Below are 22,954 nucleotides of genomic sequence, written 5' to 3'. Positions count from 1 at the left end.
CAGAACGTACCTACATATTGGTAAGTAGAATAAGTTACTTGATTATTAAGTTGTAGAATAATAAGCAATTATTTTTTACTTTTTAGAGCATATTATTTTTTTTCTCTTTTGAAGTCGGTTTTTTTTTTTGTCAAAATTTTTGTTTATTAGAAGTGGTTGTCATCTGCATAATTATTCTGATTTGGTTAGGTTTTTGTTTATTAAAACATATATGGTTTTTTTATTACGATAAAATATCGAAATAAAAAAAAAAATTAAATAACCTTTATAATACTTTTTTTTTTCAATACAGATTTCATTATATTATCGGGTACTTAATTATTTACCATATGTTTGTTTTTATTGATTACAAGATACGTTTTGGTTTAAATTTAATACCTACATTTTTTTTATCTTTTTCGTCACTATAATGCCTAGAAAAAGAACTAACCTTTCTCGGCAGACTGCTAATGCAAAGCGTCTGCGGCTTTTGCGTAGCAATGAAACAACTGAAGACAATACGCAGAGGTTAGCTAATCAAAGAACGGTCAGTGAACAACATCGTGCTAGGGAATCGAGCGTTGAACGTTCACAGAGGTTAGCCTTACAAAATTTCCGAACTTCGGTGAATCGACAACGGGAATCAAATCATCCTTATATTTTGCCAGCCATCTTACCCCTTATAGTTATGGAATAAATTTCGCAATGATTTATGTGAAGATATATTAAACAGAATGCGTAATGAAAATCAGGATATAACATTAACCTATACTGATAACGTATACAATGATAGACTTATCTTAATTGAAGATAAAATTCATGAAATTTCAGATAAATCATTGACTGATTTTGGGCTTCCTGCATCAAAAAGGAATAATTCACATAATAATTTAGATCCTTTAGAAGTAGCACTACGGAAGCCGTATGATGTAAATGAATTAAATGAGTATATTACTGAAAATGAACCAAAATTAGTTAATGACCAGGTGACGGCGTACAATCGTGTTACGTGCAGTATTCGTTTTAACGAAGGAAAAATATTTTTTTTGGATGCTCCAGGTGGAACTGGAAAGCCTTTTATTACTAATTTCATATTAGCAAAAGTAAGGTCTCAGGGAAAAATAGCCTTGGCAGTTGCGTCGTCAGGAATTGCGGCAACTTTATTAGCAGGTGGACGCACAGCTCATTCCACTTTTAAACTGCCTCTAACTGTTTCTTTACAAAAAGATAGCGTGTGCTCTATTCGCAAAAATGGCCCTCTGGGTAAAGTTTTACAAGACGTTTCTTTAATTATCTGGGACGAATGTACCATGATCCATAGAGCTCATGTAGAGGCTCTAGATAGAACTCTCAGAGATATTAGAAGTTGTGATAAAATTATGGGTGGGATTACCATTATGTTTTCTGGGGATTTTCGACAAACTTTACCGGTAATTTTAAGAGGAACTAGAGCAGACATTGTAAGGTCTTGCCTTAAAAGTTCACCGTTATGGAAATTTGTCCATACCTTAAAACTATCTACGAATATGAGAGCACATTTGGGGGGAGGAAGTACAAATTTTCCTTCAAAGTTACTTTTAATAGGAGATGGAAAAGTACCTCATTCTGAAAATAAAATTGAAATTGATCGCGATTTAGGAGAAAAAGTGACTAGCATAGAGGATTTAATATCAAAAGTTTACCCTAATATCGTCGAAATAGAAAATAAAGATTACCAATGGATGTGTCAAAGGGCAATATTGGCGGCGAGAAATAGTAGCGTTGACGAAATTAACGACCTAATTTTAACCAAACTTCCAGGCGATATAACTACCTACACATCTATTGATAATGTAATGGATCAAGAAGATGCAGCCATTACCCACAAGAGTTTCTCAATTCTTTAAACCCGAGCGGCCTTCCACCACATTCCCTGAAGTTAAAAATAGGTGCTGCGATAATTTTCCCGCCTTCAAGTAAAATTCCTTCGCAATAACGTGATCGTTGCAACAGTTTTGAATGGTCCGGCAGTTGGTCAAACAGTGCTTATACCTCGCATCCCAATGATTCCGAATGATTTACCTTTTAATTTTAAAAGAATTCAATTTCCCATTAAGTTATCTTTTGCCGTAACCATTAATAAATCACAGGGCCAAACATTTAAACACGTAGGAATCTATTTACGTCAAGACTGCTTTTCACACGGCCAACTATATGTCGCGTTGTCAAGATCGGGTTGCGGGCAAAATCAGTATGTTCTTCTACCACAAGAAAAAAAAACTAAAAATATAATCTACGCTGAAGTACTGTAAAACATATTATTAAATCTTATTGACGATTATAATAACAAAAACCAACGTGAGCAATCAAACGATAATCATGATAGTGTTTCCGACAACTACGCGAACGAAGTCGCGGGCACAGCTAGTCTATAATAAAACAGCCCAGTTAAGTAGTGGATTTCCAAATAAGCTAGCCATGGTATTAGTCTATTGCGATATTTTTTCCGCGGCCACTAGTTTTTCTTTAGTCGCATACGGTTACTCACATTAGGTGTTTTGAATTTTATATTATTCTACTAAATATGTTACTAATATGTCGTAGGAACATGCAGATGATGATTTGGTACAACTTATAGGCGCCATGTTTATTAACCCCGTCTCGTACATTTGTACACGATTTTTTTGCACCCATTCCACGCCTTTAATTATTTTTAAGTGGTCACTATCGCCTATAGACATTCGCGTTTTAAGTAATATTAACTATTCCTTACAACACCAATGCGCTTCCAATCTCAGGAACTAAGATGTTATGTCCCTTTTGTCTGTATACATACTGGTTAAACTAAAACACATCAATACTGAGTATTGTTAATTGGTGTTAGAATAAATACTTTTTGGTTAGTACCTAGCCAGATGCACAAAGCCCTACCATCAAGTAAAGTATAGAAGTTAGAACCAACTCACACCAAGTGATTACAATAATAATTAAACTCTTGTATATAATATTATTTCCCTTGTCTCGTGACAAAATTATTTCACATTTTAGTAAAATGGATGGAAACGAAAATAAAAAGGAATATTTAGCGGAAATTATATAACTATATAAAATATTAATACAAGCGATGAGATTAAAGAGGATATATATTTTTTTATTTAAAACAAATCACCGTAAAACAAACCGTAGTGTGGCATTATGCTGACGATCCGTTGTCACGATACCAGTTTAAATTGTGCAGACATGTCGACTGCACGTAACAGATAACATAAATTGGCGCGAAATATTTTAAGGTTAAATTTAAAAGCGAGGTTATATTCCGATATCTTTGGTGGTTTTATATATTTTTTTAAATAGTTTATTCACTTGACTAAAACGTTAATCTTGGTGAAAATTGTCATTGGTGTGTTAATTATATGTTAAACAATATTGCAAAAGGTAAAAGTTTTTTAAATTATATTATTAATCGTTAATAATTTTTTAATCATATTTTTGAGTAAATTATCTAATAATAATAAAATCTATTTGTTCTGAATTAAATTAACATTACTCATAATAACAATATTACGTTATCCCTATAATTTTATAAAGGCGAAAGTTTACGCAAAAACTAATGAATGGATTTTAATCAATAATATAGTGTATCAGCAAAACACATAAGCTCCCATTTATAAGGTTATAAATAATTGACAACAAATCCCTAAACGCGAACGAAGCTGCTGGCGAAAACTAGTGTTATATAAAACAACCAACAACAAAATGTTCATTGTTTCTATTCCGATTACCAAAAGTATTTATATTATATCCTGTACAAGATAGCTTGATCTTTTTGACAGATGTAAATTTTTCTGATCGACATAACTTTGCAATGACGAACATATTATTTTCTTAATTCAATGATTTTAAAAATTGTAAAAATATTTAAAAAAATACATATAATACAAAAGTTCCTAAAGATTCAAGCGTTCGACTCCGAAAACGAGATGAATTATAAACACAAATTAACCACATGAAAATTAATTGGTTCTTGCTTGAGTTGCTTTCTAACCACTTGGCTATCTTGACTTCTTTTTATTACAGAACATAATTTTACTGTTTTTTTTTTTAATGAATACATAAGCTAAATATGACGATATAAAATTCGTGTTAAATAATATAGTTGTTAATTACTTACCCATGTATAGGGTCATAGACATTAGCACTGTGGTAATGTTCCACCAGTCTTGGGAAATTATACTGACTCACTCACCCTACAAAGTGAGACAGAAATATATTAAGTGTTATTGTTTGGCGGTAGAACATAAATCCCAACCACCATGTAAAGTATGGAAGTAAGAATCGGCTTAAAAAATAATCGATCACTGAACTATTGTTTTTAATAGCCAAAGCACAACCAATGCAATTAGAGACACGACTATTAGTTTAGCTATATTAACGTATTATTTATAAAAAACTCATTTATTTAAAATTTCGAATCAAACTATAATTTATTTAAAGAGCTAAAATGGTTTCGTGGTCACACTACGTAGATCTACATATTTTATTTATTTTATTCCTGAACATTGTATTAACATATTGTTTTTAGCTTTTGAAGAATCGCGCTATCAATATTTTTGTGACAATTGCTATAGTATATATAATCAACTGTGACCAATACCTGGTTCTCTGTTATACTTTCTATTAAAAAAAAAAAAGATATGACAAATCTTACAGAAGGCACCGTTAGGACGAGCGTATTCTAATCCTTTAAGCGGGAAACCCATGGCCTAACATAATGTCTCGGAACTCACCATCCCGCTCTTTGGCGCTGTTGAGGCCAGTATATACAGTCCGAAAATATGTAACAAATCTATCTGATATATCAATACAAAAACTATTAAATTATAAAATTCTATACCTTAAAAGATTTTAAACGACCGTATCGAATTGAAATGAAATCAGGTATAGAAATAAATTGTAGAGAAATTTAAAATGAAATACTTACATATTTATATTTCTTTTTTTTTGATTGCCAATTAGTACGAGTAACCTAACCTAAACAGGCGGGTAAAAAATAACCTTATTCCTTATTTAAAGTAGTAGTAAAATAAGAAAATATAAAAACTGTTTTATATTATTTTTTAACATTATCACGTGCAGGCGAATATATTCTTATATAATACGTTACGTTATTGTGTTAAATGATTAATATTGTCCTCGTTCAAGGATAACTAAATGTTTATTTTAAGCATTTGTAACTGAGTGCAACACGAATGAAAGGATCTCGTGGTCCATTATAATTATTATATATAATTGCATGAAATTCACGCCTCATAAATAGTCTTAATTTAAAGCGAGTGAAACTGCGAAGCGCAACTATATTTATTTAATCACATTATATACTCAAAATCGCTGCATTTTTTGATATGACATTTATGTTTATTGGTTTAGTAGTTTTATCAGTAAGCCGATACTAAAAAAATGTCTTGTCACTTTTTAATATATATATATATAATTTTATTATTCATGTAGTGGATAGTCTGTACAGTTGCAGATCATGATATCTGTCATAGGATCGAGGTGTTTTTTCGAATTAAGTGTTTTAATCGCATGTGACATTGACGAAAAAATCTGTGCTCTTTCGGCACAAATAGAAGTCAAAATTATAACAAAAAGTATTTTATTGAAAACTAGAGGAAAAGCCGGCTTCGCTCGGGTAAAATAAATAAATCTAAACAAATATAAATATACTAACTACCGTACCCCTGCTCGAAATAATTATTTGGAACACACTTTCTGAACGCATCCGTAAATTTCAAACATGGCCGCCCGTTGAACTGTCATGTCATTGAATTTCAAGGATTCAATATCGAAATATCTTGATTATACGAATTTTACTCGACAAAAAAATCATTATTTTTTTACGATCTGTAATTGTGGATAGGTTTCGATCGGGTCTAGGCATGTACGGAATTATTATTATTGAAAAAATATTTTTAGTGTCAAGTGTTTAGAGCGAACCTGGAGTTTATATATGTATTAGCATTGTTGCACTCTGCCTTGGAAAGCACGTAACGTTGTGTTTATTAGTAAGACTCATTAGAGTGAGGTAGTAAATAGAGAGTGCACACACGTTTGCGTATATATTTTTGCACTATATAATATTGGTTCAACGCAGTTGGCTAGTAGATATCCGTTAACGTTTTTCGCCGTGACTGAAACCTATCAGAGGACTAATAACCTAATATTATATAGTAGAAGTAGATTCTTCATGTGGTTCACGCTTTGAGGGATACTCGACACTATAGTTCAGTAATTGTTATGAGGTCTTAGCCATTTAATGTCCCACATATAAATATTTCTTAATAAATAGGCAATCAAACAGATCGATTTCTAAATTTTAAAAATAAGTACATCGTAAAATTAGCGCTTTCTCAACAAAATATTCAGTTCTATAGCAAATAGTAACAATTTAAAAAATAAAAACTGCTTAACATTACAATAAAAAGTTACAATGTATTCAATGCACTTGCATTTTAAAAACGCGTCGAAAGTCGCCCATTTTGCATTTTTGCGTTCTTTTTACGTCTGTAGATTTTTCTAGTTCATATTACCGCGTAAATAATATGACTACGCAATTTGATTTACGTGGACTGGTCAATTAGCCGATGTTTTTAAGTTATAAATCATTCAATCCAATCAATAAAAATGGCAATTAATTCTATGTAATAATAAAAAATATTGGTATAGTACCACAGGACAGTCTTTTGAACGGATATCTTTGTTTTTGAAAAAGACGATATTATTAAGAAATATTTATGATATTTTTTTATTTATATTGTTTTTATTGAAGAAGATAAAGCAAGGTTTTGCACTACCAACCGTTCATCACGTGATCTGAGATGTGATGTCTTGTATCTGTGGCCTATTAATGTTTTTATTGGTGTACAGAAGTTGCCTTGCTTTGCCCAGAAGATAGAACAAAGTAATACAACATATATATATTGCTGTAGAACAGCTGAATGTTGCATACCAAGACGAGACCACATTAAACCATTATATTCAAATAAGTAACATACTAAATTTTATCATTATTTTTATTTATAAATTATATAGGACTCATAGATAAAGGATAAATTTCATCACAAATTAAATAATTAGAATAGATTAAAATATACATTAAGCATTACATTGTATAAATTAAGTTTGATCAATGACGATCCCACCTGTGAAGAAAATCTCGACTGTCTAGACTAGCCTACGTACAAAGCCAAACTAAAATCAAGTATGTCCTGCCTTAAGACTGTCAGTCTTTAAGACTTAAAGTACACTTAGTATGTCCCGTATATTCTGCCGTAAATCGTGGACATAGCGAATATCTCGAGCACGCGAGGTGATACGAGTATAGTGCACGCGGAAGAATGTCGTTCATTATCGGTACTTTCACTATTTTCTCAGTTTGCGCTCTTGTGCGAATGAATTAGGCTTACAAAACATTACTAAACATACATTAAATTTACGTTACTAAGGATGGATATGAAACGGATGGATGTAAACGATCATAGACGACCATAGATGATCAAGACGACTAATAGAGGAGAATTGATAGAAGAAATGCTGCGCCGATCCGATCGGGAAAAGAAAGAAAGAAATATTACTAAATTTCAGAAGCAAGACCGATGTTTAAAATATTATATTAGTAATCGTTTGGATATTGAAAAGCTACAAAAATATTTGTTTACCCGGAATTTGCCGAAACTAAACAATACATTGGTAGAACAGACTAAATAAAAAAAATAACCTAAGTTTAAGAAAAACCTAATAGGACAACCATCTTATCCCGTGACAGCTATGAATTTAATTATTAAATAATGGTATAAGAGCCATCTTCTTATCTTGTCGATATATACTGTATGTATGTACTGCTCATTAGATATGGCGACCATAACACCCACTCTGTTCTAATGCACTGAACTGTAGACTGCATCTGACATAAGTGTGGTTTTGCCATTCAATGTCTTTACAAAGTTTTGGTCGCGAAAAAAATCTCTATAAGTGATGTATGTATTAATAATTGGATTAGATGTCATTTCTCGCTATAGTTAACTTTATTTCTAATCTTACCAGTATTTGAAATAATTATTTACTTCTTAAATTTACGCAAAGTCGTAAAAACTTGGTGGTAGGGCTCATCTGATCATATCCTTATTATTTTATTACTGTTTAGGAGGTTTTATTTGTTATTCTTTAGTCGATAAGAGCTCATTAGCTTGTCGGAAATTCGATCTGTACGATCTTACCTAAACGCACGATACTATTTTTACGTGTATATTGTAATAATAATAAAATGTACATAAGAGGAAGTTTGAAAGTAGCACCGATAGCCGAGAAGCTATCTGGAATCCGGCTGTCATGGTATGGGCATATTATGCGGAGGAATGAGGACCATGTTGTGAGAAAGGTTTTGAGGATGGATGTGGATGGATATAGAGGTAGGGGACGACCCAAGAAACGATGGATGGATTGTGTGAAAGACGATATGGTTAGAAAGAATGTTACTTGTGAGATGACGTCCGACAGAGAAGTATGGAAGAGGAAGACAAGCTGCGCCGACCCCAAGTAAAATTGGGATAAGGGCAGGAGGATGATGATTGTCTTACGCTACATTGATGATGACTATACTATTGCCGGAAATGCTACCATTATATTACATACATAGACGTGCAAAAACTGGCGGAACGGACGTTGCTGTGTCAATTTATATGCCCTATTCGTTCAACGGCTTGGGTTTTTTTTGTGCTAACGGGACGGCAGTGCCGTCTAATGGAGAAAATATGAAATTCCGACCAAATATACGATTATCTACGCAGATAGTTGTGTAGACGGACATTATTAATAAGGATCTGTATTGTGCGGTTATCGTTATTAATAAATGAATCATTTAGCACGATTTTCTTGTAAAAACCGTCTATTGTTTAGAAGACATTAACGATGAGATCTGACCTTGGCAAACTAAACTGAATACAAATACATTGAATTTGAATTTCAAAAACGAACATTATTGAAAGAGCATTAAGAATTGTTTTCGAATGATATAAAAATACAGATAGTTCTGTATAATATTGATTTATCATTATTTAAAGTCCTAACATAACTTTTGAATTAAACCAACCATTTGCACGTCCGCCTATCAGTGCTATATAAAAAATATATATTTTTTATTTACCTCTGGTAAACCAGTGAATATGAGTTCTGTGAGGACTAAAAACAACTTCAAGCTATTATATATCACCGATGCCACCGATGGTAAGTGGTCACAACTGTCCCGATACATTAGCACTGAGTTAGGTCAGGTTAGGGTATTTTATTTTCCGAACCGGTGGTAGTTTTCAATTTGACTGTTAATAAGTAAGTGTAATGCTTCTATATTGAAAAAAGGAATTTGAGTTGAGTTGAGTTGTAAGAAATACAACTTATATAGTCTTGTGTCCGTAGTTCTGGCTCACTCGCTCAAGCTTCAAGCTGCAATACGACAATAAAGGATTGAATATGTGATAAGTGAGTGGTACATATCTAGATGGGCTTGCAGAAAGCCGCACCACCAATTAATGTTTTTTAATGTATTTTGTGACTGCTATTACATTGGTACACCATTAAACTGGAGTACAGTACTATAATGTATGTGATATTAAATAGGTAACGCGTGCCCGTAACAGGCTGCGTATTCTAAAACTCACTTCGTATCTCACTCGTGAAATGTTGATAACCGACTTGCTGTGATAAAATATTTTAATCTGTGTAACCTTCAAATATTGTAACAAATTAATATCTCACGTAGTGATTACGTCAATCTTATGAAAAGGAAAATTATATGTTCTGTAACAGCTAATAAATTAAATTATTAAACACAACAAAGTGAGCGAAGTTATGTGACTACTACGTCAGATTATCGATATAATATAGGCTTACAAGTTATTGCTATCTTTTTCTATTGTATATTTGTGTAATTGTTGAAAAAGGATAGCAAATGATACACATCTGTCAATTTGTATTAGAAAATTCTATTAAAGATGTTCAGGATTACTCGTTGACAATTTGGCAAAGAGCGGCAACTATCCGGCTTCTTACTTTGTATCTACTTTTTAATAAATTATAAATAGGAGGAATCACATTACGACTTAGATAAAAAAAAATATAATTAAAATTCTAAACATCAACTAATAAAATACAAGAGTTATCAGACCATCCCGGTTTCGCACTGGTGCAGTTTATTAATAAAGAAAATGATTTGCTATAAATATAATTTATACCCTACAGCACTCAGGAGCTTTCTACTAGCGAATATCTTTTTAAATTTGAATCATTAGTCAAAATTTTAACTCTTTATAACGTTAGTAGAGATAACTGTATATAACGTAATCAAATAAATTTAATAACAATTTGAAAATATCTTCTTTTTTAATTTTTTATTACTTACTAAAGCTTCTGCCCCAGTTGACAGCAATCGTTTGTTTTTTTGTTTCTTATATATTCCGAGAAATTTATTCCCAGTTTCCGAGAAAATTTGCGTGAAAGACGATATGGTTAGAAAGAATGTTACTTGTGAGATGACGTCCGACAGAGAAGTATGGAAGAGGAAGACAAGCTGCGCCGACCCCAAGTAAAATTGGGATAAGGGCAGGAGGATGATGATTGTCTTACGCTACATTGATGATGACTATACTATTGCCGGAAATGCTACCATTATATTACATACATAGACGTGCAAAAACTGGCGGAACGGACGTTGCTGTGTCAATTTATATGCCCTATTCGTTCAACGGCTTGGGTTTTTTTTGTGCTAACGGGACGGCAGTGCCGTCTAATGGAGAAAATATGAAATTCCGACCAAATATACGATTATCTACGCAGATAGTTGTGTAGACGGACATTATTAATAAGGATCTGTATTGTGCGGTTATCGTTATTAATAAATGAATCATTTAGCACGATTTTCTTGTAAAAACCGTCTATTGTTTAGAAGACATTAACGATGAGATCTGACCTTGGCAAACTAAACTGAATACAAATACATTGAATTTGAATTTCAAAAACGAACATTATTGAAAGAGCATTAAGAATTGTTTTCGAATGATATAAAAATACAGATAGTTCTGTATAATATTGATTTATCATTATTTAAAGTCCTAACATAACTTTTGAATTAAACCAACCATTTGCACGTCCGCCTATCAGTGCTATATAAAAAATATATATTTTTTATTTACCTCTGGTAAACCAGTGAATATGAGTTCTGTGAGGACTAAAAACAACTTCAAGCTATTATATATCACCGATGCCACCGATGGTAAGTGGTCACAACTGTCCCGATACATTAGCACTGAGTTAGGTCAGGTTAGGGTATTTTATTTTCCGAACCGGTGGTAGTTTTCAATTTGACTGTTAATAAGTAAGTGTAATGCTTCTATATTGAAAAAAGGAATTTGAGTTGAGTTGAGTTGTAAGAAATACAACTTATATAGTCTTGTGTCCGTAGTTCTGGCTCACTCGCTCAAGCTTCAAGCTGCAATACGACAATAAAGGATTGAATATGTGATAAGTGAGTGGTACATATCTAGATGGGCTTGCAGAAAGCCGCACCACCAATTAATGTTTTTTAATGTATTTTGTGACTGCTATTACATTGGTACACCATTAAACTGGAGTACAGTACTATAATGTATGTGATATTAAATAGGTAACGCGTGCCCGTAACAGGCTGCGTATTCTAAAACTCACTTCGTATCTCACTCGTGAAATGTTGATAACCGACTTGCTGTGATAAAATATTTTAATCTGTGTAACCTTCAAATATTGTAACAAATTAATATCTCACGTAGTGATTACGTCAATCTTATGAAAAGGAAAATTATATGTTCTGTAACAGCTAATAAATTAAATTATTAAACACAACAAAGTGAGCGAAGTTATGTGACTACTACGTCAGATTATCGATATAATATAGGCTTACAAGTTATTGCTATCTTTTTCTATTGTATATTTGTGTAATTGTTGAAAAAGGATAGCAAATGATACACATCTGTCAATTTGTATTAGAAAATTCTATTAAAGATGTTCAGGATTACTCGTTGACAATTTGGCAAAGAGCGGCAACTATCCGGCTTCTTACTTTGTATCTACTTTTTAATAAATTATAAATAGGAGGAATCACATTACGACTTAGATAAAAAAAAATATAATTAAAATTCTAAACATCAACTAATAAAATACAAGAGTTATCAGACCATCCCGGTTTCGCACTGGTGCAGTTTATTAATAAAGAAAATGATTTGCTATAAATATAATTTATACCCTACAGCACTCAGGAGCTTTCTACTAGCGAATATCTTTTTAAATTTGAATCATTAGTCAAAATTTTAACTCTTTATAACGTTAGTAGAGATAACTGTATATAACGTAATCAAATAAATTTAATAACAATTTGAAAATATCTTCTTTTTTAATTTTTTATTACTTACTAAAGCTTCTGCCCCAGTTGACAGCAATCGTTTGTTTTTTTGTTTCTTATATATTCCGAGAAATTTATTCCCAGTTTCCGAGAAAATTTGCTCTCTAAATGGATCTTGTGGTACAACAAAGGTACAGTTTAGAAATCCGTGACATTTCAGGACACCAAAACGTTTTTTGTTCCAATACTAAAATGAGTCATTGCGCTTTATCACGGATAATGGTAATGATCCAAATATTTTCTATTTTTCTTGATGATTTTTGGTAGCATTGCCAAATAATCCGGTATGTTGCTGTTTCTGTATTGTCTTCATCAATAATGGTGGTTGTAGGCTGACGGTTAAACAATTAGTCGGCTAGTCAGCCAAAGCCATAAGGGGAACACCTGAGTATGTACTTACTATCTACAAAATAATGAGTATTTACCATGATGAGGCAGTCAGTCTTGGTATGTTAGTCAGATGAGAAATACATCCGTCCGATCTACCTACACTAATAAGCCCATACATGTTTAGAAGATATACCTCTTTGTTATTATGCAATAAAACTATGATCAAATTACAGTATCAGAAATTTTGAGATCACATTAAGGGTTCCAAACGACTCTTGGATTTTGCCTTTATTATTTGCTATCAACTAGCTACCTGTTATATTTTTAAAGATATCTGTAATAGACAAACATCGTAGCCTAAGTGATAAATGGAACCCCTTACTCTTTATTATTCAATTCTGAAGCGTTGAATAAATTCATCATCATCATCATCATGATCAGCCTGTATTACTCCACTGCTGGACGTAGCCCTCCCCCAAGGCGCGCCACTGAGCTCCATCTTCGACCCTGCTCATCCATGTTCTACCGGTATGTTATACCTTCCGTATATCGTCGCTCCACCGTACCGCAGGGCGTCCTACACTATGCTACTATTACTGAATAAATTATATATTATTTATTATCTGTAACATAAAATTATTAAACAACTCTTCCGTTATGTATTACATGAGGAAATGGTACTGGTGAAGGTTATACTCTCACGCCTATTGTATAATTATACGTATATAATGTATAACAATGAGATCGACAACATTTTCATTCAATGGTAATCACATCTTTTAGGTTAATAGCCTGTCAATGTCAACATGCTTTTGTCATTGTTTGATTGACATTGATGTCTCATACAGTTCTGGTTTGTTTAACCTTCTAAGCATATTATAATGAAAAATATTAATATTATTTAATTTAGTGCAGTAGATAAATATTTAGGCATCTCATAGGAAACGGTTACTTGGATAACGCCAACCCTGAGGTCCGAGGATTAAACCTCAGTCGGGCCAGTACAAAGACATACTTGACAATACTAATTTTCTGTGGCTCATAGCGCGTGTTACCCCGTTGAAATGTGTCTGATCTTAATCCGGTAGTGCCAAATAGCATTTCTATGTGATTATCAAAGCAAGAGAATGGAAAGATAATCTCCTGCGAAGTCCTTGAGATTAGCTGCTGTAGCTAATATTGAGCTGGTAGGAATTTCACATGCTCCATAAGTTTAATATTTAATAAGGCATTTCAATGCGTTGCGATTTCTTATGCCAACGTACACTTTAAGGAATAAATGATAAAGCGCAGTCGATTGTAATGATAAAAGAACTAGTAACTCTAACTGTAATCTATGACTCCGTGTCTCCATCACAAAGGAAATACTACGTAGCACACTTACATCCATTTTTATACAAACAATTTAAAGGAATTAAAAGTTCCATAGGCATATCTCATGCTGAATCTTAAAAAGCATTAAACCAAATATGGTAAATCGTCTAAATTTGTTTTCGTGCGTTTTATTTCCAGGAGCCAATTCTAAAAAAAAATGCCATTTCATCACAATTGAATCTTTATATCTATAATATTGTCACAACGATGGAACGTGGAAGTCGGATCCGAACATAATGGAAAGGTTTCGTAACCGTTATAAATTAATAGAATTCGCACAAAATTCCGATTCATGTACGTTTTGTTTTTGACAGGAATAGTAAAAGTTGGGATAGAATATAATCTCCGGCACGAGATTATAAATATAAATTGGAGGTAGGATTACAAAACTGCATAACGTTTTTATAATTAACTTGCTGTCCGTCCCGACTTCGTATGGGTTATTTCAACTATTAGTAGAACATAACCCCATTCCTGCTCTTAAAATTGCCGTTCCAAAATTCATTTTTAGTGAGCGTCTATGTTGCGTAAGGACTATACTAAATTTCAAATCAACCTAACTTTAGAGATCTCGTGATGAGTGATCGATATAGATATATATATGACTTATGTTCAAAGTCAGACGGCTGACGAAATATGTATCCTTTGTAGTTTTGTTAGCTACGTATTACTTGTCATGTTGTCAATTATCTTAAATTTATCTCAGACTATAAAACAAAAGGCAGAGCGCGTGGAAGAATATAATCTGAGTATAGATATATTATATACTTATTCTATGCATTCAAGCATTGTTCATCTGATTGAGTCGAAATTGTAGAGTTGATTGTACCGGTTTAATCATTTCTTTCAGAGTATGAGTGAGACAAGAAATAGAAGGATGCATATATAGTTTTATATTATTCTCAAAGTTAATAATTCGTATCTCATAATATATTACTAAAATTATTCTTTGTAATACAAGTTTTATTTAAATTTCATTTAAATACTTTTATAACTTTATATTAATTTTATTTTCATTTTAATTTATTAGTCTGTCACGAGATCAATGACCTAATTATTTAAGAATGTTACCAATATTATAGTTTGTAAATTTACGTACAAAACAACATACTATGAAATTGACATTTAACATGGGTTCAAGCGTGAGTCATAAAGGACGTGTAGATCCGCTAGTAGAAAACTGACCATTTTTTCCGTAAAGCATCGTTGAACCTTCAGAGGAGAAATCGTTAACAATAACAGGCTTCGTAAATAATAATACTTCGTTTATTTCAAGAAAGTTGGACACTTACTATACGATGCTGGGGGTGAATTCTACTAAATTTTAATGGTAATGATACTTTACCAATTCTATATATAAAATCAATAATAAATGAGGATCAATTCTGCTTATTTATATAAGTTATGATACGTTCCTGATTAAATTCCGATCCAACTATCACCGAGCTTTAACTGGATCGTTGTGTTTGTAGAATAGTTACTATAGCCTAGTCCAATGGAAGTAGGAAAAAAGTTTAACAAACCTTAGATTTACGTATTTCATGCGATTTGCTAATAACTCTGTTATATTGTGGACTATTAAGAGTTTATGATTAATATATCTTTATTTATAATGCAGCACTATTATACTTAACTACTTATTTCCACTTTAATTTTACTTCAAAATTCCGATAATAGTTTCGTCGACGTTCAGAACGCCATTTTTTCGCAAATCCATAATGAATATCATAGATAATCAAGCTCTCACCCAATCAAATCGCGTCAATGTGCTGTCAAATGTTGTTTATTTGGCATTTGTCCTCTTATGGTCAGAATAAAGTATACTTATTAGAACGGCAACGATTACGTTTCGATTCCGATAAACTGTCAATTCGTTGGTAAAATTGGTGCCCTGGTTGGTAAACATGTCGGTAGAGATCAAATTGACCTTTGTAATATCAAAGTCACTGTCAAAATTTTTACTTAATATGGAAGTGTTAACCTTGATTATTTATTCTAAAATTAACCATTGAACACAACTCGCTTAAGTAGTTTAGAGTAACTATTAATATTAAGTATAAAAGAAATAAATCCGATCCGTTGCTTCATTATAATATAAAAAAATATTTGCTTTATTATTTGCTTTGCTTTATTATTTATTAATTCCGATGCTCCGAATTATAAATAATTTATACTAATAAGATAAATGCGAAAGTAACTCTGTCTTTATGTCCGTTATACTTTTACTTCAAAGCCATTGAAAGGAATTTAATAAAATTGTATGAATCAAGCTTAAATCTTAAAAAGGCATAGGATATTTTTTATACCGAGACCATAAAACATATGATAGTAACAATAAACATATTTATAATAACAATAAACTCAAATTATTTATTAACTAATTAGCAAAATCATAAGATTTAAAGTTTGAAGTTTTCATCTCAATTATTTTCCAGTGTTCTAATTGTAGGCAACCCTACGATACGAGACAAACATTTATGGCTTTTTAAAACCAGTAACTAACATTAGGTCATATACGAGCACTATTAACTGGGTCTTTAATAATTTACTATACGCTTTAACAGCAATCTAAATTCCAATCAACTATAACGAACCTAAGCCTATAAATTGGTAATTTATAACTAATAAGTAAACTGCAAATATCGACCTTATTGCGATCGAAATAAACTTATTTCTCACTTGTAAATAAACTTGTGATCTTATATAATTATTAAGCAATAAAAACGTGTAATAGGCACGAGAGTTTGAGCCAATAATGCGAACAAATTGGAACCATGTCGCCCTTACTCCTGATAGTTTATTTACAACGTAGATAGTAAACGTTTCGATGGTGTAGTACGACAGAGTTCTAAAACTCGTAGCTACATTATTACCGTCATACATATATGGAGAAATTAATCGTTTCGATGTCGAGCAGAAATGATCAATATAAGTGAATTAGGGCAGGGACATATTTATTTTCATAAAAGTAATGACATGTCAATTAAGGTTGTTTTACACGATCGCGTTTTTAAAAACGAATACAAGAACGTTTAAAAAAAATACATTGAGATAACCTAACATTACTAACTGTTCATATGACTAGTGGGTGCCATTTGATTATCCATTTATGATTGGATTTCTACTTTAACTGTAAAAATAATTTATCTTTTAATTCTTGTACATCAATTTCAAAGTGTCTGGTAGCGTTATTAGGTATTATTGTGCTTTTTACTCGTAACTTATTATTTATCCAAACAATGCGAATGTTTTGACGTCATTGTGAATAGCCAATAAATGTCCAAATATTGAATGGTATAATTGTCTCATGTTCCTTAAGAGGATTTGGAATATTCCATTACGATGCTTCACTCACATCCATTTAAATTTTCTTCTAAATTGCCAACAAGCATGAAGTAAGATATAAACATACATATATATAAATATACATAAAAGATATTGCCAGAAAATGAACAATTATCATGGATTCTTATTATGGATTCACGTAAAAATGGTGTTATGAATGTCGGCGAATTTTTTAATTTGAACTTCGGAAGTAAAATCAATGTGAATTGAAGTACTTAAGTGGAATAGCATTATAAATGAAGATATATTAATCATATCTGTTTGTATCGCTTGAAATCGCATGGAATATCTAAATCTAAGGTTTGCTTAAATTTATTGGGATAGGTTACAGAAACATTCAAAACATCCGTCCTTAAATTATTAAACTAAATCGATTTAATTAATATGTTTAGTATTTGGTTCAACTTTCAACACAACTTTCCTCTCGCGAAGATAATTTTAAACATCCAAAAATAAATTCCCACATATTTTGAAAATGACGATGCGTTCCGAGAACTACTTAGTCACATATTTTCAGAAATATTCATTTCTGAAAAGGAAACATTGAATGATATTCAATTTATTTTAGTGTTCAAATATTTTTAAGTTATTATATTTCTTTGTGATGCTGATTTGTTTCTAATAATTCAATCGTAACTTTGTACAGTTGGTATCTATACTTATAATTCGTGAAAATTTCCGGTGTGATATATACGTAGTTAACGAACAAAAGATAGAGCGTGCGAATCGTATTTGACAATTGCTTACAATATATTTAGGAAGACATTTACGCATGCTGGATGTTATAATAAAAATGAAAAAGTCAGTTCCCATCCCTTTTATTAATTTACAACAAATGACAATTACGTGTACAACAATTTACAACATTGGCGTTGAAAGAAATATGAATCTTTCCTTAGATCGCCAATGCGCCACCAACCTTGGCGCTGGGAACTGAGATGTTAAGTCGCTTGGTATTCTATATTGTGTTCTAGTTCGAGCGACTTGAGTAATTGTGTCAAGATTTGTGAAATAAAAAAAAAAGCGATACAAATTAAATCAAACTACAAATAGAGTCGGTTAATCGCATTCGATTGAATTTCAAAGGTATTAATGATTTCTCAATGATTTCCTTCAGACATGTCAAAGGCCTTAACCGGTTTCAATATCCGATTTACGAAACGCCCTTGAAGATTTATTTGCAATGAGTATCAAATACGATGACCAGCTTTCTTATTATTTTTTCAGGACATGTCCTTGTTTTAATGTTTTGATGTAAAACCTTATTAAGAATTATAATTCCTTTCTGGAAAACTAATCAAGTTCACGAATACACGTGCACGTGTTGGCTAAAGTGAAATAAACTACTCATATATTTTTAGCTCGTAAGATTGATATTTCGTTGAAAGGCTGCCAGAAAAATATACACAAAAAATTAGACATCTTTCATTGGACATTTTAAATTAAGAATGTATTCTAAGTTCAAACGAATTGTTCTCATTATTAAGATTTTTGTATGCATACCCCAGTATCAGACAGACTACAATACATAGTATGTACTATTTAATCTATCAGTATTATAATATTGAAGAATTATAATTGTTTATGAGAGACTGTAAATCGATAGAAATCACCTTAATCTAATAAATAGATATAAGATCGATTAATATAATGTTTGCTTCATTGTCTCACATTTTTTGTGACGACGCGGGTGGCTTTGAAGCGTTGAAGCGTTGCACTGAACAAAAAATACCGACTCAATGTTTTCATTACTTTTAGTACAAATCAATTCATTTTATATAATTATTAAAATAACAGATATTTTAGATATAAATAATTTTGTTTTTATCACTGTACAATTACAAATATAAACTTTATAATATGTGGTCGTACGAGCTTCGCTCGATTTTTTTTTGTAATTTTTTGTTAAATAAAAAATGTACTTTGCGTACCTTCAGTAATGACCTACCGATAAATTTAAAAAGCCAAACTTTATCTAAATACAAAATCAGAGCCAAAACCTTGTAGCCGTTTCCGAGATACGCGTAAATAATTATAAAAAATTATTATTATTATATAAATAAATAATATTAATAGCGTAAGCCGATTTTTGTCCCAGTGATTATGGGGACGATAGCTGCATATAAAAAATCGGTAAAGAGTACTGGCAGGTTAGAGAGCGGTACTACGGCTATATAAAAAAAAAACGTAAACAAAATTAAAGTAAATTCTTATCGACAAACTCCAATTCTAGCTGAACTATTGTATACTATTTGACATTAAAGATTACATTTAAATAAGGTTTCATCATTTTGGCGCCGAATGAAGATGAGTAACTTGCAGTTTACAATAAAATAAAGTCAAAACAAAACTTGTCATTGGTTTCGAAATTCCTAAAAAAAAATTTTGAATAAACGCGAAGTTGCGATTATAAGATTAATTTAAAATTTAATCGAATTTCAACATAACATACCAGTATACTATTATTTTATCTATAATTTAAAAAGCAATTAAAAAGCGTTTAATGAATCGTACAAATTAATTTATTTAAAATTATATTCATTACTAATAATAATTCGTGCATCGATGGCCGTAATTACAGCAATACAATATACCGCAACAATTGATGTGTTCAAACAATTGACAGTATCACGTCGGGAATTGGTCTAGATTGAAATACGAGCAATAAACGCCCTTATAATAATAGCAGTAAGGCTTACATTGAAATACGAAAATGAAGTATCATTGAACTATCTAAATATAGGCAGTGACTGATCAGAATTAATATCACAAGACGGTTTTATTGTCATGTGGTAATATTAATAGTTAAGAATTGACAAATTTTCATGATAGATGGTCTTAGTCTAGGTTGCCTTAGAAAATAATAGTAAGTATTGGGTTGGGTATTCCCCAGTCAACAATACTTTCTACCGTTTATAACTTCAATAAAGCTTGGTGAATTTTGATTTCAAGTGATTCAAAGAGACATGTTATTATTTTTATAAATTCTTAGATTTCATGATGGTAATCGACGATGTATGATGATGATGATGACCTCTCGTGACTAATTACCACCATCTACATGATATTTAATACACAATTATTCGAATAAGTATAAATGTAAATCAATTTCTTTCACTTTCAAAAGCGAATGTGAACACAGATTTAAAATTGTAAATTAATACAATATTTTCTACGTTACGTTTCATTAATTTAAGATACGCAGTTATGCCATAGAATAACCAAACTGTTGATATATTCTAAAATTACAATATAAGGTACTTATGAATCATAACATAAATATTCTTATACGAGCTTTAACTTACTTCATCAGTTAGTATCAGGACCGGATTTAGAGGTGAACAATAGAAGCTCTAACCCTGGGCCACAAAAAGGGGGTCCAGAATACGACATACCTTATGGCAAAACATCTCGCTATTTCTCGTCTATATAATCTATTCTTAATTTATTTTTGACTAGTTCACAAATTATTATGGAGGTTGCACTCCTCAGGGCCTCTTAATAGCAACCGATCGCTTTGATTGATTGTAAATACCTTTAAATAAATTTTGTAAGGTGACAAATCAAAGAGTTACTCGTACATTCAATAAAGTATCACTCGACAGGGACATCGTCACAGGGCAAGTCCCTGTGAGAGTGAGGCCATAAGACACACATATTATAATTTAATTTACTTACAGAAAAATATATTATAATTTAATTTACTATTTGTTATTTTATTGTAACCGGAAGTGTGTAAATTAAATATTTTATTGCTCTCTCTCTCGTTTTAAGTTTTGGTTTGGAGATTGTTAAACCAGTTTACTCCTACGGTTTCAAATTCGATATTTATGTGGCACTGTTCATCCGTCACGTTCACGATAGTGTTCACCTCTAATCACGAGATCAATAAACAAGAATTTATTAGAAGTCAAAGTCGGTCCGGATGTAATCTTGCATTTCTCATTTGTGATATATTTTATCTACTAGGTAATCTGGGTTTAATATTAAAATGAAATTTAATATTATGTATTTTTTAACTAATTTAAATAATTAAATTAGCTTATTAATATTTAAATTCAGTTAATTGACAATGTTTTTTTGAGATTTATTGCATACAAACATAAATATATATCATATATATATATATATATATATATATTAACATAATAGGTATACCAAATATGAAAAAAGTTAACATATTATTTAAAACTAAATCAGAAAATCTTAGAGTACAAAAAACTTTAACAGGATTTATATAAAAAAAAAATGGTTTAAAAAACTTTAACTATGTTTTTATCCAAAATGCTTTTAAATTTAAATGATACAGGAGGTAAGCTATCTACGTCACTAAAAACCTGATATGTTGTACGTCACAGCTTTTAACATATTTGGGTATACGAGTGATAAGGGATCAACGATTTAAGTACACATTTAGTTTGTCACAAGATGGCGCTGCCAAATGTTATAAAGGGAGTGTTTAGTAAAACAATGCTATCTCACTCTTTCGAATTTTAAATCCATTATGAAAGAAGAAGATAGAAGATATGATTCTTTAAAAAACGATTATAGAATGTGATACATATAGTTGTTTCTCTCTCTCTTATACTTGGCTGTTCGTGTGGAAATAAATAATACTTTTGATACTACAAGTATCTACTGGATACATAAATATGTTTGGTTAATGTAATATCCATTTTCTACAAACAGGCGACAGGCGTAGGCGTCCATATTATTTTCGATATTTGAAATAGTAATATCTCAGTAAATCTGGGAAACAATATATATATATATATATATTTATATCTTTTTATACATTCATTGCATTATCTATACTTTTGACCTTGAATATTTTTTTTAGCAGATGTACAACGTCTGCTAAAAAAAGTTAGTTAGTCGGGATTTTTTATAATTTCATTTTTAATAGTATACTTAAGACCTGTAATAATGTTCAGCTTTGTGTGAATTATTGTTAATTGAAATGTCTGTTTTGAATATTAGAGAATTATAATATTAAATACCTTAATAATATTACTTAATAGCCTCTCAAGGTTTAAATATAACAACATTAAACTCCCATGTTAAATAAAAAAAAATAAGAATTATTTCATACAAATACATATGTACATACAAAAAACAAATTTGACTACTTATAAAGTATATTAATATATATATATTCTTAATCTGTGGAACTGTACACTGTGAGTCTATTATTTAACTGCTTTAGTTTTCATCTTATCTGTACAAGTCAGTGGTACAAGAGTTTGTGTGTTAATTTCCATAGTAATTAATATCATATTAGGTATTTCCTAATCTATTCTAATTTTAAAAGTGGAATAATATTTTGTATATTTGTACACATAAAGGTTTATTATTAATTTTTTAATTTGTACGATACACCTGATTTAAATATTAAGTATTTCTTACATTCATATTAAGGGGTCGAGTTTCGTAAAATCCGTTCGTAGCGTATGTCTACACTCT

General features: G+C 31.2%; 1 protein-coding gene across 1 annotated transcript in view; it reads right to left on the bottom strand.

Moving 5' to 3' along the window:
• LOC135193967 (U6 snRNA-associated Sm-like protein LSm6) overlaps positions 1 to 22,954 on the bottom strand; it is a 388,927-nt gene that overhangs the window by 244,391 nt on the left and 121,582 nt on the right. The gene's annotated exons all lie outside the window — the stretch shown is intronic.

This window comes from Vanessa tameamea, chromosome 23 (assembly GCF_037043105.1).
Source record: "Vanessa tameamea isolate UH-Manoa-2023 chromosome 23, ilVanTame1 primary haplotype, whole genome shotgun sequence".
NCBI classification, from domain to species: domain Eukaryota; kingdom Metazoa; phylum Arthropoda; class Insecta; order Lepidoptera; family Nymphalidae; genus Vanessa; species Vanessa tameamea.
Note: the sequence above shows the minus strand (reverse complement) of the source record. Positions and strands in the feature narration are given on the sequence as shown.